Source organism: Pecten maximus, chromosome 11 (genome assembly GCF_902652985.1).
Source record: "Pecten maximus chromosome 11, xPecMax1.1, whole genome shotgun sequence".
Classification (NCBI taxonomy): domain Eukaryota; kingdom Metazoa; phylum Mollusca; class Bivalvia; order Pectinida; family Pectinidae; genus Pecten; species Pecten maximus.
Window position 1 is genome coordinate 18330794 of NC_047025.1, and position 19276 is coordinate 18350069.

The 19276-nt window shown below is 39.2% G+C and overlaps 3 non-coding genes across 3 annotated transcripts; all 3 read left to right on the plus strand.

Moving 5' to 3' along the window:
* Nucleotides 1-1724: 1724 nt before the first annotated feature.
* On the plus strand, nucleotides 1725-1863 carry LOC117338683. The gene has a single exon (XR_004535021.1). It is a non-coding gene; the product is annotated as a U4 spliceosomal RNA (small nuclear RNA).
* Nucleotides 1864-3717: 1854 nt separating this feature from the next.
* Nucleotides 3718-3856, plus strand: LOC117338684. Its single transcript, XR_004535022.1, has one exon. It is a non-coding gene; the product is annotated as a U4 spliceosomal RNA (small nuclear RNA).
* A 1444-nt stretch (nucleotides 3857-5300) lies between these two features.
* Nucleotides 5301-5439, plus strand: LOC117338685. The gene has a single exon (XR_004535023.1). It is a non-coding gene; the product is annotated as a U4 spliceosomal RNA (small nuclear RNA).
* Nucleotides 5440-19276: the final 13837 nt, after the last annotated feature.

A 19276-nucleotide genomic window follows, 5' to 3' on the forward strand; every position in this document is an offset into this window, starting at 1 on the left:
CAAATACAAGCTAGGGTTCGAGGGAAAGATGAAAATATACAATATCTTTCAAGAGTTATTCGCAAATTGTCGCGACAGGCTTATCCAAATGCTTAACAAGATGTCCTCGAAACACTGTCCGTGGATTATTTTTATTGACACAATAACGGAATCTGGTTACGGCTGCGTTTGAGAGAGATCAGTTTAGAAAGTCTTACCCAAGCTCAAACAGTGACAGAAAGATTGGAATCACACAAACTCACCAACAAGGTTAGAAACATATAATTTATATATAAATTGGGATAAACCGCCAACTGGATAAAAGGGGATTTATGTTTGGTAGAACTTGGTCCGTCGTTGTCGACGGGGATAAATATGACTTTGTCAGCGTTCACCCCGGAGTCTCCCGGGGATCTGTCCTTGGACCGAGTATATTCTTATACTGTATTAATGACATTCCTATCAGCCTAAATAATAATTGCGTATCTAGTCATCAAGTCCGACAGTAATGATGAAACTCTCGGCGTGATTTGGACAAAGTAGTGCCCCGAGAAAAACATGGAAAATGGCCTCCTATCTGAGCAAATGTAATATCCTCTTTGTGGAACCCTGCTTTGTCTTCACTCCACTACTTCCAAAAATACAACTCAAAAGCAAATATAAATTTGCCGTACTAGCGTGCCCGTGTAATAGCAGTCGGCGTTTAATCAAAATTATGCATGTTTAAGGTATATACACCGATATTTTGTACAAATATTCCGTACTCAAACGATATCGCTCCACTGAAACAGCATGATACAGATGTACATGAAACTTTGGAAAACTATTTGAATGGTAAAATACAATATCCCCGTCATCAGTATGCACCTGGCGCCCAGGAAAAACCGGAGATAGCCCCCCGGAAACCTGTATCCGCGGTGGCGGGAAAACGATTATACCCTTACAGGTGTACCTAGGGGTAACGCTGGACCTGCGTTATCGAGGAAATATATACAATTGGTATTTGTATTACATGTACACTACATATTTGTCAAAAACAGGAAAAATCAAATGAAAAATTTAGCTGTGTCCGCCCTGCTGAGATGGCAGCTAGAAAGGGACCTCACGACCACGTGTACCCGGGTATGTACACGTATACCCGCTCCCGCGGAGCGTGCGCTTAGCACGAGTAATACGATGTTGTTAAAGACAAATTATTCCCGCTATACTGACGAAACGCGGGAATATTTAAATTTCATCAACTATATATTATTGGTATGTACGTATAAATACGTATAGTACTTATAGCGATATGACGGTTCATATTCAAAAATATAGGCTTGAACGAAAAGAGATAATTATTGGTTTTAACGTATAATTATGTAGCACCAAGCAATATGAAGGTATTTTGCGATTTTTTTAAATGATGGAAAATATAGGTATCAGGTATAAGACTTGGTATAAATTGTGTTCGAGCGGGGAAAGTGATTACCTCCCCTTACTCAGTTAAACGTATTATGAACGTACAACAATAGTTTGGAATACTAACATTAAATCATTCTCTTAATTAGGAAGCAAATGAAAGTCAATAAATGACGATTTGAAATTGTGTAACAATTTAATGAAACATTTCATGGAAGTCTTAAATAGGAAGATAATTTTCTAAAGAGTGAAGTTGTTTAAAATCCTGTTCATCGCATTTTATATCACACCCATAATAATATATGAAACGTTGTATATATACGTCTTCACCAGCATTTGTCGCCAGCTTTGCGCAGTGGCGGTACCATAGTCGATGAGGATTTTCCGAGACGTGGTTATTGCTAGTTGAAAACTATACCCAATACCCCGCACTGTGGCCTGAAATATGGCCGCAAGTGCAATTTTTGTTAGCTCCTACGGGGGCAAACATATAAAGAACAAAAGTAGCTTCCACGTGAATCGATTAAAGTTTTCAAAGTAATTGTTTTTCTCCAGAAATTATGTCATTCATACTATTCAGGATTTGTTTATTTAAATTAATAACACCAAAGTAAAGCTTTGAATTGTGTTTTTTATGGGTTTCTAGTGAGGAGAGATATTGCTCACTCTGATATTTTGGTTTCACAAATAAATATCTCACACCAAGCTAAACACCAAAGGACCATAATATCCTCTTTCATATCAATTTGACTTTTCCTATGTATTGACCAATCCAATCAATGTTCTCAAAGAGACGTCAGAAGTGCCACGTGTATTTTCAACCAACAAAGATTAAAACAGGTGACGGTTCAGAATAAACTAAGGAGGTTATAATGACGGGGAAGTAGACTGGAAGGAAATACCTCTCTCAGTTAGAGATCCTTCCAGATATAACAGCTGGGATGACCGAGAGAAGGGTTTCTGCTTAACTGGATGTTTGTCTGGCTCAGCAAAGTCAACGTTACATGGACTTGACAATTAAAAACGGCGAGATTTCTCTGAACTTGTCAAGAATCTCAAGAATCTTTTGAGACGCTAGAGCAAAGAAAGCAAGTCTGAAATGGTTAGGACACAAATACAAGCTAGGGTTCGAGGGAAAGATGAAAATATATAAGATATTTCAAGAGTTATTCGCAAATTGTCTCGACAGGCTTATCCAAAGCACAGGTGCCTGACTTGTTTTATAAAATAATAACATATAAGAGTACATATAAATTTTATATGTACTCTTATATGTTATTATTTTATAAAACGAGTCAGGCACCTGTGTCCAAATGCATAAACAAGATGTCCTCGAAACACTGTCCGTGGATTATTTTTATTGACACAATAACGGAATCTGGCATACGGCTGCGTTTGAGAGAGACCAGTTTAGATAGTCTTACCCAAGCCCAAACAGTAGCAGAAAGATTGGAATCACACAAACTCACCAACAAGGTGAGAAACATATAATTTATATATAAATTGGGATATTAAAACCGCCAACTGGATAAAAGGGGATTTATGTTTGGTAGAACTTGGTCCGTCGTTGTCGACGGGGATAAATATGACTTTGTCAGCGTTCACCCTGGAGTCTCCCGGGGATCTGTCCTTGGACCGAGTGTATTCTTATACTGTATTAATGACATTCCTATCAGCCTAAATAATAATTGCGTATCTAGTCATCAAGTCCGACAGTGATGCTGAAACTCTCGGCGTGATTTGGACAAACTAACGCCCCCAGAAAAACACGGAAAATGGCCTCTTACCAGAGCAAATGTAGGATTCTCTCTGTAGAACCGTGCTTAATCTCATCAGCTATATAGTATTGGTATGTACGTATAAATACGTAGTACTTAGCGATATGAAGGTTCATATTTAAAAATATAGGCTGGAACGAAAAGAGATAATCATTGGTGTTTACGTATAATTATGTAGCACCAAGCCATATGAAGGTATTTTGCGATATTTTTTACATGATGGAAAATACAGGTATCAAGTATAAGACTTGGTGTAAATTGTGTTCGAACGGGGAAAGTGATTACCTCCCCTTACTCAGTTAAACGTATCATGAACGTACAACAATAGTTTGGAATACTAACATTAAATTATTCTCTTAATTAGGAATCAAATGAAAGTCAATAAATGACGATTTGAAATTGTGTAACAATTTAATGAAACATTTTAAGGAAGTCTTAAACAGGAAGATAATTTTCAAAAGAGTGAAGTTGTTTAAAATCCTGTTCATCGCATTTTATATCACACCCATAATAATATATGAAACGTTGTATATATACGTCTTCACCAGCATTTGTCGCCAGCTTTGCGCAGTGGCGGTACCATAGTCGATGAGGATTTTCCGAGACGTGGTTATTGCTAGTTGAAAACTATACCCAATACCCCGCACTGTGGCCTGAAATATGGCCGCAAGTGCAATTTTTGTTAGCTCCTACGGGGGCAAACATATAAAGAACAAAAGTAGCTTCCACGTGAATTATCAAAGTTTTCAAAGTAATTGTTTTTCTCCAGAAATTATGTCATTCATACTATTCAGGATTTGTTTGTTTAAATCAATAACACCAAAGTAAAGCTATTCAAAGCTTTGAATTGTGTTTTTTGTATGGGTTTCTAGTGAGGAGAGATATAGCTCACTCTGATATTTTGGTTACACAAATAAAAATCTCCCACCAAGCCAAACACCAAAGGACCATAATATCCTCTTTCATATCAATTTGACCATTCCTTATTGACCAATCCAATCAATGTTCTCAAAGAGACGTCAAAAGTGCTATGTGTATTTTAAACCAACAACGATTAAAACAGATGGCGGTTTAGAACAAACTAAGGGGGTTATAATGACGGGGAAGAAGACTGGAAGGAATACCTCTCTCAGATAGAGATCCTTCCAGATACAACAGCTGGGATGTCCTAGAGAAGGGTCTCTACTTAACTGGATGTTTGTCTGGCTCAGCAAAGTCAACGTTACATGAACTTGACAATTCAAAACGGCGAGATTTCTCTGAACTTGTCAAGAATCTCGAGAATCTTTTGAGACGCTAGAGCAAAGAAAGCAAGTCTGAAATGGTTAGGACAAAAATACAAGCTAGGGTTCGAGGGAAAGATGAAAATGTATATGATATTTTCAATGTAAATATCTGACACCAGGAAAACATCAAAGGAACATAATATCCTCTTTTATATCAATTTTACTAGATTTATTAACCAATCCAATCAATGTTCGCAAAGAGACGTCAGAAGAGCCATGTGTATTTTCAACCAACAAAGATTAAAACGGTGACGTCTCAGAACGGGTTATAATGACGGGGAAGTAGACTGGAAGGAATACCTCTCTCATTTAGAGATCCTTCCGGATATAACAGCTGGGATGACCGAAAGAACTTAACTGGATTTTTGTCTGGCTCAGCATATTAATTGTACGTATAAATACGTAGTACTTAGCGATATGAAGGTTAATATTTGAAAATATAGGCTGGAACGAAAAGAGATGATTATTAGTATTTACGTATAAATATATAGCACTAAGCAATATGAAGGTATTTTGCGAAATTTCTTTACATGATGGAAAACACTGGTACCAAATATAAGACTTAGTGTCAATTGTGTTCGAACAGAAACCTGAAACAGAACTAAAACGGAATAAGTGAGTATCTCCCCTTTTCTCATATTAACGTATTATGAACGTACAACAGTAGCTTGGAATACAAACATTAAACAATTCTCTTAATTAGGAACGAAATGAAAGTCAATAAATGACGATTTGAAATCGTGTAATTATTTATTGAAACATTTGATATCTTAAACAGCCTAACAGGAAGATATTTTTTAAAAGAGCGAAGTTGTTTAAAATCCTGTTCATCGCATTTATTTCAGCATTTGTCGTTAACCTTGCGCAGTGGCGGTACCATAGTCGATGAGGTTTTTCCGAGACGTGGTTATTGCTAGTTGAAAACTATACCCAATACCCCGCACAGTGGCCTGAAATATGGCCGCAAGTGCAATTTATGTAAGCTCCTACGGGGGCAAACACATAAAGAACAAAAGTAGCTTATACGTTAACTATCGAAATTAAAGTATTTTCCTCAAAATTTTGTCATTCATATTCTCTTCCATTCTCGCCCTTCGGCAGTTAAAATTGCACTTTGTCTAACCAATAGGTGCGTGACACTGACCTTAAAAGGCAAAAATATACCCAACCAATCAGGGTAGCTGACCTATAGTCCGTGCTTGACCTCGGTCATATAAAACACTTGCCCGCAACATCCCACACGCTTTTTTGTCAGTCAGGTGCGTGACTGCGTGTTGCATACATTGCGTTTCACAGGTCGGCTCGACTTGTTTCGTTCGTACTAAATTATAGGATGCGGTCTCAGTCTAGACCTGGTAGGGGTAGGCCGTCGGCTACCAAACAAACCAGTCTGTCGTTGCTGGTCGACAATAGTGATGACAGCCTGTCGTTACATCCGGAGACGGACAACGAATTTTTCCTGGAATGTGTTCCCAACGACAGTGTTGTTTCTGGCGGTTTGACCGCGATAGGTGAGGCTCTCGGCAGCGAGACTGTGGACGAGACTTCCGCGAGACTTTCGGTTTCCCGTGAAAGTGAGAATTATGTGGGCCTATCCCAGGGCGTTGCCCGGGGAAAAAAGGCCGTCCTCTGCCGCGTGCAGTGAAGGGCAGGAAAGGGAACGAAAACGTAAGTATCGACAGGTGGAGGAAAGGATTAGGTTCCTCGAGAATAGGTTAGAGGACATGAATAGGCGGCCGTTCGGCCCTTGTAATGTCGCTGACGACGATACTGGTTATGATGCTAATAACAACGATATACAAATTGTAGTTTGGGAGGATCCGTTGGGTCTCCAAACGCCTATCGATGATTCAGAGAAAGATGACGGGTACTCAGCAATGCTCCCCGTTTTGCCAGACATGGTACAGGGGGATTTATGTGTTATGTCGGATTATTTTGAGAACGACTCCCTCGGCGAGGGTTTGAATGTTCAGATTGCAGCACTGGTCAACTCTGCTTGTTCCAAACCGGCAATGAGCTTAAACAAAACTCTTGATAAATACAAGGTTCCCGAGAATTGTATTAGTATAATGGCCCCCAAAGTCAACAAGGAAATTTGGTCCAAGTTGGGGAGACCCATGCAGGCCCGAGACTATGAGTTTAAGGAGGCACAGCGTATGTTAGGTTTGGGTTTGGTGCCTCTTATGAAATTAACTCAGGCTTTAATGAAGTTCCCTCAGTTTGCGGAGACATTACGACCACTATGTGTGGATTCCATGGTCTTGTGTGGCAATGCCTTTCACAAAATCTCCACAGAGAGACGGTTCCTCTTGAGACAGGCTCTCCCAAAGGCTTACCACTCCTTATGCTCAAAGGATGTTCCGGTAACAGAATGGTTGTTCGGGGACGAATTAACTAAGAAAGTAAAGGATATTTCTGAAGCTAATAAAGTTTTCAATGCTTTTTCTTATGAGAACAGGTCATACAAGTCCTGGAGAGGACGAGGTAGAGGAGGCCAGAATTTTAGCAGAGGCAATCAGAATGCCCATTTTTTACGGCCAAGGGGCAGAGGGTACGCCAGGCGACCAGGTCGGGGCCAACAGTACCACAACAACCGACCAAATGCCCCTCAGACCAACAAAAGCCAGAATGTGAAGCAGGAGTAGGGGTGAGTGATGTATTTCCCTCAGGTAGACTTAAGTATCACCTCCCATATTGGCAGTCTATCACCGATGATAAATGGGTGTTAGAAACTGTTAATGGTCTACATATGGAGTTTGAAGGTCAACCTTATCAAAATACTTTACCTGGAACTATTTTGTTTAGTGAAAATTAATTTAAAGTCATAGAAGAAGAGGTGGCAGAGCTTTTACAGAAAGGCGCTATTTGCCGCTCTGTTCATGAGGCTGATGAATTTGTATCTAACCTCTTTTTGGTCAGGAAAAAGAATGGAAAGTTTAGACCAGTGATAAATTTAAAGAAATTAAATGAATTTGTTGTATATCATCATTTTAAACAAGAAACCCTGAGTGTGGTGTTAGACTCTGTTGCGGAAGGTGATTTCTTTAGCTCCATTGATCTCAAGGATGCTTACTTTAGTGTTCCAGTTGCCAAGGATTTTCGGAAATTCCTTAAATTTTTATGGAATGGGTCCTTATATGAGTTTGTAGCTTTGCCGTTTGGGCTTACTAGCGCTCCAAGAATCTTCACCTAGGTCCTAAAGCCTATATTCGCACATATCAGGAGTATGGATATTTGTGCGTTTTATTATATCGATGATTCTTTGATCAAGGCAGCAGAGAAAGCTCAGTGTGAGAGGCATTGTATGGTTTTGGCAGAGAATTTTGAGTTAGCTGGTTTTCAGATTAATAAGGAAAAGTCCAATTTTGAGGCCAGTACTGAGGTGGTTCACTTAGGTTATGTAATAAATTCTGTCAGTTTCACAGTATCTCTCACAGAGGATAAGGTACAAAAAGTGTGGGACATTTGTTCACAAATTTTGTGTAATGACAACCCTTCTCTTAGAGACTTGGCTAGTCTGGTTGGTCATTTTACCTCTTCTTTGAGAGCTGTACGTTTGTCTGGGTTGTATTACAGGCAAACGGATAGAGTGAAGTCTCAGAGTTTAGCAGCAGGTTTGGCATATGATGATACAATCAATTTATCAGAGGAAGCTCGAGTTGATATTCAATGGTGGATAGACAATGTTAGGACTATGAATGGCCAGATTATTAGGCCACGTGAGCCTTCAGTGATTTTAGAAACTGATGCATCACTATTAGGCTGGGGAGCAAAGCGTTGAAATAGACAAACAAAGGGTTGTTGGTCAGTTGTGGAAAGAAGCTGTCACATCAATGTACTTGAGCTTAAGGCAGTATGGCTGGCCCTGTTATCACTCTGTAGAGAAGTCTGTAATGTACATATAAGGGTGAAGATAGATAATGTGTCTGCCTTGTCATACTTAAATAAGCCTGGAGGTAGTGTTTTGGCTCTAAATGAAATCGCTATTCAGATTTGGAATTGGTGTGAGGAAAGGAAAGTCTTTATCTCTGCTTGTCATGTCCCTGGGGTTCTAAATGTGGATGCTGATTATTTATCAAGGTCCTTGCAGACTTCAGGAGAGTGGTCTCTGAATGAATCAATTTTTCATAGGATTTGTAGTCACTTTTTTCTTCCAGACATTGATTTGTTTGCAAGTAGGCTGAACTATAAGGTTTCGAAATTTGTGTCTTGGTACCCAGACCCATATGCTTGGGCTTCTGATGCCTTCTCAGTTTCATGGGCAAATTACTTACCATATATTTTTCCTCCTTTCAGTTTGGTGGCCAGAGTGATTCAGCAAATCAAGCAAGACGAGGTGAGTTCAGCAATTTTAGTCCTACCTTTGTGGAGAAATCAGGTATGGCTACCTATGCTGTTAAGCATTGTTGTGGATGCACCAGCAAGGTTGCCAAGGTGGAAAAATTTACTGCACTCACCCGAGGGCGACACTCATCCATTAAACAGCCTGAGACTGATCGCATGCTGCGTATCAGGCGATCCTTGCAAAGGCAGGGCTTATCTCGACAGTCTGCCATTATTGTCTCCTCATCCTGGAGACCCTCAACAAATAAGCAATATGATCTTGCCTGGGACAACTGGGTGTCTTGGTGTATTAAACGGAAAAGTAATCCCAATCGTCCCACTGTGTCGGAGGTAATAGATTACCTTGCACATCTCCATAACATGGGGAAGTCCTACAGTGTTTTAAATACTCCCAAAAGTATGATCATTCAGACTGTTGCTTTGTTGGGGAATTCACATTTGGTAGGAGACCCAGTGATTTCTAGATTTATGAAGGGGGTGTTCAACATATGTCCACCAAAGCCTCGCTACAGCTTCACGTGGGACGTCTCAATTCTATTAAGATATCTGGAGCCTCTTTATCCTTTCTCAGTGTTGGACATTCCTACATTGACTAAGCGTTTGGCATGTTTATTAGCTCTTACAACTGCTCAGAGGGCACAGACATTAGTGAACCTAGAAATTTCTTACATGCAGGATCTAGGGAAGTCTATTGTGTTTACTGTTCCAAATTTAATGAAAACATCCAAACCATCATCACCATTCTACACGGTTAAGTTAGACCGTTTTGCCTCAGGGAAGTTGTGTGTGGTTAACAATTTAAGAGAATATTTAAGGAGAACAGAATCTATTAGGAAATCGAACAAGTTGTTGGTGTCTTTTAAACTTGGCACTCCTGTTTCTACAGATACTTTTGCTAGATGGATTAAAGACATGATGGGTAGGGCAGGAGTTAGCGATGAGTTTAAGCCACATTCTGTTCGAGGTGCTTCGACCTCTGCAGCTGCAGCCTCAGGGGTTTCTTTGCGAACTATTCGTAAAACTGCAAATTGGTCTTCTGCAGGTACCTTCGAGAGGTTCTACCAAAGAGAGGTGCAGGGCCAGAAGAACAGTCGTTTGGAGAAGCAGTGTTGAAATTTTCGCTGTAAATTGTGTCAATTAAAAAGTGATAACCAATTTTCGGAGTTGGGTTTTATTTTTCATTTGTTGATCAATCTCTTTGAAGATGCAATTTTAACCCGAACTGCCGAAGGGCGAGAATGGAAGAGAATCCCCCTCTCATCCGAGTATCATGTATATGATGGATGAGAAGGATTCTCTGTAATGAAGCCCGAAGGCTGGAGGGTTAAAATACCCTCCCTCCCACCACTGTGACAATTTGATTGTCAACAAATTTTCTTTTAAGAAGCGTGTGGGATGTTGCGGGCAAGTGTTTTATATGACCGAGGTCAAGCACGGACTATAGGTCAGCTACCCTGATTGGTTGGGTATATTTTTGCCTTTTAAGGTCAGTGTCACGCACCTATTGGTTAGACAAAGTGCAATTTTAACCCTCCAGCCTTCGGGCTTCATTACAGAGAATCCTTCTCATCCATCATATCCATGATACTCGGATGAGAGGGGGATTATTCAATAACACCAAAGTGAAGCTATTCATTTTGTTTTTTAATGTTTTTTCGTTTCTGGTGAGGAGAGATATCAAATAAATATCTCGCACAAGGCTAAACACCAAAGGACTATAATATCCTCTTTCATATCAATTGTATCATTCCTTAATTTATTGACCAATCAAATCAATGTTCTCCAAGAGACGCCAGAAGTGCCATGTGTATTTAAAGCATACAAAGATTACAACAGGTGACGGCTCAAAATAAACTAAGGGGATTATAATGACGAGGAAGTAGACTGGAAGGAATACCTCTCTCAGAGATCCTTCCAGATATAACAGCTGGGATGACCGAGAGAAAGGTCTCTGCTTAACTGGATGCTGGCTCAGCAAAGTCTACGTTACATGAATATGAATCTCAAGACGTATCCAAATGCATAACAAGGTGTCCTCGAAACACTCGGTCTACCCTCGTACAATGACTGACCGGAACAATCTTCCACGAAACATAATAACTTTATTTTAATTCCTCTATGTACTCCTCTATAAAAACAATAAAAATACTGTTTGTGAAAGTTTTCCTCCTATGTCAATTATCTTCAAGTTCTTTAAGTTGGCCATTATCCTTTAGAAACATCTCGGTTAAGAATGCTGATAAATCGAAGAAAATTTTAGGCATTGCAGACCCTCCAAAACAATTCTGGAAAACAAAAACAGAAGGGGACTCGTCTTGTTAAAATAGTAACAAAGCAGGAAAATTCAGTAATGGAAACCACTCCGAGAACAGGTACAAGCCAGCGTCGGGGACCACAGACCAGCAGTAGACTCGATCCCTAAGTCCGACACTATAGTGGTAGACATGGACAAGTGGGGACGACTTGCTTGTCGATGCATATGTTGGGGGCTTCCCTGTTGTATTCCTTGTTGATATGGGTGCTTCAATAACTATTTTGAATATAGAATTAAGAGATCAGCTACCCATACATGATGTTAGCATGTACCCAAGGACAGTCACAATGAGCTTGCAGCATTACATGGGAGTCTGGTGTCAGTTATACATTTTGGATCTTGGTTGCGCAATCGTTGAACACCATGTCTGGTTTGCTCATACAAAAACTGATGGAATGCTTGGGTCCGACTTCCTTCCAAGGCCTGTGATTTATTGCTGAATGAGGATTTCTTAGAGATTAGAGATGATAAGACACCGCTGGACATGACGAGAGAAACCGAAGAATTGTACTGTAGAATATTAACGTTGGCAGAAACAACGATGGTTGATTGAGGAAAATAGGCTAATAAACTAATATCTGATAGTCAAATGATGGTAGATCCTTCTCTGAGGTTTGCTGAGAGAAATCCTCTGCTCAAAGCTAAATTTGTTGTCGACTCTTGTGAGAATATCTTTCCACTTGGAGTTTTCAATGTCACGTAGAGATCAAATGTACAGTTGTTAGAGTCATTCTGAGAATGTGAAAGTTGTAGGAGTAGATAGTTCCTCGTATACCACACTATCTCCAAGATTTCTTCGACTGTTTTAAAGGAACCTGAGTCTCAACGTGGTCAAGTATGGGAGTTATCATAAGATACAATGATATTTTCTCTGAAGGATCGGGTAATATAGGCAACACCAAATTGTCCAGCATGAGATAGACACGGGTTCATCTAGACCTATACTACAGGCACCGAGATGAATTATCCCGGCTAAACAAAAGAAGGCTGATGAGATGCAGAAGATAAATGTTACTGAACCAGCATCTGGAACATGGACGTCTCCTATAGCACTTGTGAAAAAAGGAACAGGTCAACACGTTTCCATGCTTACTACAGGAAATTACATGATGCCACCATAAAATATAATTATCCTCCGCCAAGCATCGAAAATACCCTTGATACCATGTCTGGAGCTATTTAATTCTCAAAGTTCGATCTAAAAAGCGGCAATTGTCAGGTGGATCTTGCAGAAAAGAAGCGAGAGTAAACAACATTTGTACTCGTTCATGTTTTTGTTTTGTTTTTTGTTTTTTGTTTTTTTTTTAATTCAAAACAATGTCATTTGGTACAATGTCCCTGATACTTTTAAACGCCGAATGGAAGGTTGATACGAAAGCTATGACTGGACGACATCATCAGTATTGCGCGGACATTCGAGGATGAATTAAAATACCTGAAGTTAGTTTTTGATAGAAGATATTAGCTTTGTTTAAGTTGAGTCCTACGAAGTTTGAATTGTTTCAAAAGGAAGGAAAATTCCTACCTGATATCATAAAAAAGGGGTTTCCAAAGACACAGAAAAGGTCGCAGCCTTTAGAAACTGGCACGTTCTAAATAATCTTTATAAACTCCGTAGCTTCGTTGGTATGACTACAGGATATTTGTTCACAAATTCTCAAAACTTGCACGCCCTCTTCACCAGCTTACAAAAAAAGAAATGTACATCTATGTGATCAAGCTGCTTTTGATGACCTGTTACTAGTTACAGCCCCTATTGTCCCCATAAAGGAGTTGTCAATTCCGTCTTAGTCACAGATGCATGTATACTGGCATTGGGTATGTTCTGTCTCGGGTGCCAGATGAAAAGGTAAAGCCCGTTGCGTACTTCAGTAAGACAGTGAGTCTGACCGTTACTACTGCATAGCACACAACGAGGTATTAGCCTTTGTGAAAGGAGTGCGACATTATCACCACTACCTCTATGGCAAACACTTCACTGTAAGGTCTAATCCGGGTTCTTTGTGTCGGCAGAAGGACTTTAGGAACCAGAAAATCAACTTGCTCGCTGATTAGAATTGAAACCGTAAGGACAAAATTCAGTAGAATGCTGATGCACTTTGCAGACGACCATGTGCTCAGGAGTTGGGTCCACTATGCGTGAGAGTTGAAGCAAAGTATGGGAAGATTCTATAATCACTCTGAAAGCGAAGGTGATGTGACTCTCGACCAAATTTCTACAATGCAGAATGAGGATCCAATATAAAGTAAATGTACTATCTTCAATTGGAAGCAGAAGGTCCTCTGTTCGTGATTCTTTCATCTGTTGTAGGCGTACGCACATGTTTGTGAGAATGACCCTTGTGTTCACCTCCAAGACAACAGCTGAATATCATGTTCTGGAACAACACGTCATTTGGATGGCCTGGTACGTGTGCACAAGACGGAATTCATAGATGTACAAGGGGAGATAGGCCACCTTGATATGACATGATCACAAGAGTGCAGACAGAGGTACGTGTCTCTTCAGGAGTATAAATGTTTAAACTGTCATGTAAGAAGGCAAAAGTCAAGTTCAAGGTCAACACGGAGAAGGAAAGCATCCAAAGACGAGAAGGTAAGCAAACGTATAATCAAGGCTATCTTCTACAGTTTCCACTTCATGTACGTACATGAACTGTGTAGTGGTTGGGGTGGGATGGGGCGGGGGTGTAGTGGGGGTTGTTTTGTCCTTGGGGGGTGATGAGAAATGACGAGCAAGTCGGCTGACACCCATCTTCGCTAGCCAAGGCTTCTGATTACGTTACACTCCACGAACCCTTGGCGGATATAGTCGTGTTCAAACCGTCGCGCCCTGGAATCCCAGGGCATCCAATCAAATCGCGTTTTACATTCTGGCTTGGTTTCGCAATAAACAAAAAATACGGCACCCAGTACAGAGCTACATTGCCGACTATGTCATGGCATTTTACCTAAATACAAAAATCACAATCTTTGGGGGAACATTCGCAGTGTTTGATCAATTCATATAAGTCATTGATCACATATCTCATCGAAATGACACCAAACCTCGATGTGTGTTTGTAAACATCACCGATGAAGTAAATCGGTAACGCTTGTTTTGATTTCATGCGTGAAGGGTGGTAATTTCGAATCACCGCTAGAGGGCCAGAACTGACGCCTATATCTGCCAAGGGTTCGTGGAGTGTAACGTAATCAGAAGCCTTGGCTAGCGAAGATGGCTGACACCAGGAAGCGAGATTACGCTTATACACCTCCTCTGCCAGCCTCTGAATCTTGTAAAAAGTATCCTGTCAGGAGCATGTGACTCATGCTGATTCAGTTTGAAAGATAAAGGAAAGATACAAGTAAAGCAAGTTTACAGTTGATGTTGGAGGAGCCCGCTTTCAGACGCTCACGTAAACGCTTCTTGCCGAAAGTCAGTAAATGTTTATTAACTCCAGTCATATCTCCCAGTCCTCAATTACGTGTACTAGAGGAATAAGTATGAGGTAGGCTCTGTTGAAGGAGAGGCAATTACTCGCCCAGGGAGGCAAAGTAATACCGTCTAAGTGGACTAATTGACGCGATACAGGCCAGAATAGAAGTTCTTCATGTATTCGCCACGCTACGATTTAAAATGGATTTTTTTAATCACTGGAGGGACACGGCATTAGCGTGTATTAAATTCCAAAGGAAAATGTGTTTGTGATGAATTAATAGCCCGCCGGATATTTCTAATGGACTGAGTGACTGCTTATGATCATTCGATGTGGAAAATATTATTATTTCACCGTTACTCGAGACATATTTTTTCGATTAAATTGATTTGTCATTGTATAGGAAATATTCAATCACATGATAATGATATCAATTCATTAAGGGGGGTGGGGGTGTTGTTAATTCATCCAGTTATAAATTCCCTCATTTTGTTAATCATTATCCTAATCATACATACACGGTATTTTGTTGCACAGCATTATTTAGTATCTTCTGTGATGAAAAAGGCAATGTGACAAAGATGTATTAATAATATATTATATGTGTATGTATTTCTATCTGCTAATTTGTAATCATGTATTATAGTGAACCTTGTTTGTCCTATACCATAGTCACACGGAGTACCCAGTGTTACCTGTGCACGTGTACGGAACTGTAAAAGGCACCACTGAGCTCGACCTATGCCACGCTTTAGTGGTTCTATAGATGCGGAAAGGACAACAGAAGCGAGCAGCCTATCTAGTCTGTAGTGGCATGTCCATGACTGTTTGAAGTAACCAGTGATAATTTGTTGTAGTCAGGCCCCCACATAAAACTCTTAATTATAGATTATGCTGGTTCCGTGCGTATCAGTACAAAAGTCAACATGAACACGTGTACCCAGCAGCTCTGTTAGGGGGGTTACCTGGTGCTTGGTAGCTACCAGGAGGCAGTAATAAGCGTACTCTACTGATATATAGTTCATACCATGGCCTTTGGCGAAGAATGTCTAACCTGTAAAGAGCTATGTGCTTAATTGTTGGAATGTAATAATTAATTTCTTTTGAGACAACAGAATGGTTATCTTGATCTTTAACACACCATCACTGTCTCTTGAAAATAGGTGATGACCAGCAAACGTTCCAATACTTATCATAGAAAACAACACAATGCTTGTGTTTCCTAGGCATTTGATGTCTTCTGTACATTAGTAATCCTTTAAATTGAACAACAGCTTTTATGAAAAACTATCGCCGTCTCAGTGGCTAAACTTATGACGTCATAACAGACGCTCTTGGGATGTCTACAATGGCGGATTGATTAGTTGTGAGCTTTGTATTGAAGGAGGTACTCAATGGTGTTCCTTTTAAGTCCTACTATTCTCTGACTATATAGAGCCGTGTACCCAAGGACTGGTCTCATTTGGTTAGTTTATATCGACGAGGTAGCACTCTAAAGTAAACAAGACTAGCAGCTTTTGCTAAATGGACAAAGTCGGTTAGGGTGAAAGAGTCTGTCATTTCCATGGCTGCCATTCACGATTGTGGCTTTAAATTGATTGAGCATCCGCCTTATTCACCTGATATCGTTCCATCAGACTTTCATCTATTTCCAAAACTGAAAACAGATATTCCAGGCACCCTAACCCTAACCCTAACATGCAGTGGATGACTGTCTTAACATCGTTGAATTATCCATATCGGTCAAATGAAAGACTGATATTTTCTCTTCTTTTCCCTTCTTTCACTCTTCCTCCAAACATTTTATAACTTTATATAATACTACATAGCAGGAGTAACCTGCAATTGTCAAAATCCAAGATGGCCAGTCTTTGGCATCCATTTAGTTGTTCTTTCAATCAGACTTGTCTGCACAACTGGATACCAAGGGGAACCTCTTACATTCAAATTTGAAAAAGAACCATAATAGACATTTAGTACTTTAAGAAATTGTTAATGAAGTTTCAATAGCCAAAATCCAAGATGGCTGCCTGTTGCCCATATTGTTGTTAGGATCGTGCTATACAGGAATTGTGCATAACTGTTGCCCATGTTCATCTCTGATTGCCCTCAAAAAGAAATAGCGATAACAAACTTTAATTGTCAAAATCCATGATGGCCGCCTGTCGGCCATGTTGTTTCCTGATTGGTTCCAAAATACAATACACAACTAGGGACCAGGGGAACCTACATATTGAATTTTAGAAAGATCCCTTCAACACCTTCTGAGAAATAGCAATAACAAACTTCAAAGGTCAAAATCCAAGATGGCTGCCTGTCGGCCATGTTATTTTCAGATTGGTTCCGAAATGCAATATGCATACTAAGGACCAAGGGGAACCTACATATGAAATTTGAGAAAGATCCCTTCAGTTCTTTCTAAGAAAACAGAGATAACAAACTTCAATGGTCAAAATCCAAGATGGCTGCCTGTCGGCCATGTTGTTTTCTGATCAATCCAAAAATGCAATATGCACAACTTGGGATCAAGGGAAACCTACATATGAAATTTTAGAAAGATCCCTTCATTACCTTTTGTAAAACAGCGATAACAAACTTCAATTGTCAAAATACAAGATGGCTGCTTGTCGGCCATGTTGTTTTCAGATTGGTTCCGAAATGCAATATGCATGACTAAGGACCAAGGGGAACCTACATATTAACTTTTAGAAAGATCCCTTCAGTACTTTCTGAGAAATAGTGATAACAAACTTCAATGGTCAAAATCCAAGATGGCTGCCTGTCGGCCATGTCGTTTTCTGACCAATCCCACAATGCAATATGCACAACTTGTGATCAAGGGAAACACACTTGCACCAAAAACCTAACATTTGAAAAACCAATGCCGACGCCACGCTGGGGTGACAACATAAGCTCTTCCTCTTCTCCGAAGAGACGAGCTAAAAACACATTATGTAAGGTGCATGTAGTGCGAGAGTATTTGCTTAGTTTGGGAGTGTAATGATATGCAAGTACTTAAGTAATTAAGAATATTGTATTATGCTAATTTATATGCACCATCATGATTGCGAAAGTGTGAGGGTTTATATTAGTGAATGAAGTGCCAACATTTACAGGGGATACCAGTTAGGCAAGTGTACAGAAGCCCTTTGGTTGATACCTCAATGATACATATAGGCAATGTCAGTTTACTTACCATCCTTTGTCAACCAATACCTGATTTGTTCTGAAAATCATCTTAACAAAGCAATTTATAATACTAAAAAGTTCCAAAGTTCACCTTGTTTACTGGCAGGATCATTTGTGTTGCTCTGACACATCCATTTAAAAAAAAAAAAAAAAATCATTTTTCTTGTTTCTTGTTTATGGAGGAAATCAATTACAAAATGCAACATTAAAAACATTTCAAATTTTTATTACATTCAAGTACCTTTAAACATTTTCAATTAAATGACATTAAAGGTTATTACCATATTTATGCCTTTTCATTACTTTGACCTCATTTTGCAATAAACCTGCAATACATGACGATGTAATGATGTAACTCGGGTAACAAAGAAATATTTTATACCAAGTCATCAACCAACAGAGTATTAACATAAACAGTAAATACCTCAGTAATTCCTGGTTAAATTTATAATTGCTTGTATTTCAAAAACGTCTAACTGTAGAACTGCATAACTTGCATCATTTTGTCTTGTGTACAGATGTTTTACAATAGAGTTATCTCCCTTTAATTTTACCATTCAATGGCTGGGTCTTACAAAGACATCTTGATCAACAAAAACTGCTGCATTAATTACAACTGTTTTCATACCGAACCAGGATCTTTCTTCAATGTACTGGGCATCAAAAAGACAAAATCTTCATATATTTTTTGAATTAAAATCACTGTCAGATGATTTCGGTGACTATAGAATATGAAGTTCAATGAATTTGTAATCGTGAATACATACATTTCAGATACAGCATTTAAAACACATTAAACATGTGTAAATATCACAGTCGTTGTTCAAAACATAAATATACCAAACTGTCAGTTGACAAATATACAATTATTATAGTCAGTGTAATTGAAGACTAGTCATTTCACTGACAATATATACATTAGTATATTCAGTGCGACTGAAGACTAGTCATTTCAACAACAACTTTATATTAGTATATTCAGTGTGACTGACAAATATATTCAGTGAGATTGATGACTGATCATTTCACTGGTAACTATACAATTTTTTGTATTAGTATACTAGTATTCAATGTTACAGACGACTAGTCATTTCACTGATAACTATATACATTTGGTTGACATTTCAAATGACAAAAACAAGGCCAGATAACAACTTCCTGACAAATATTATTAATCTTTTACATTTTGTACATCTCCATCAAATGAAGGCTTTTGAAAATTAAACAATGAAACAATAACAAATCCATTTCTTTGATATCTAAGATTGTTCAGTTACTGTAACCATTCCCGTATCTCAGTAACAACACATCAATACAACAAAACAGCTATTTCACTTTTGTTTTGTGTGATATTAAAATCTCATGATCTTGTATTTACCTTTAGCACTGATATTCTCAGACATACACAAACTCACACATAACTTACACAAACTCACACATAACTTACACATAACTCACACATAACTTACACATAACCCACACATAACTCACACATAACTCCCACACATAACCCACACATAACTCACACATAACTTACACATACATTTACACGTTCAGGCCTAGCTG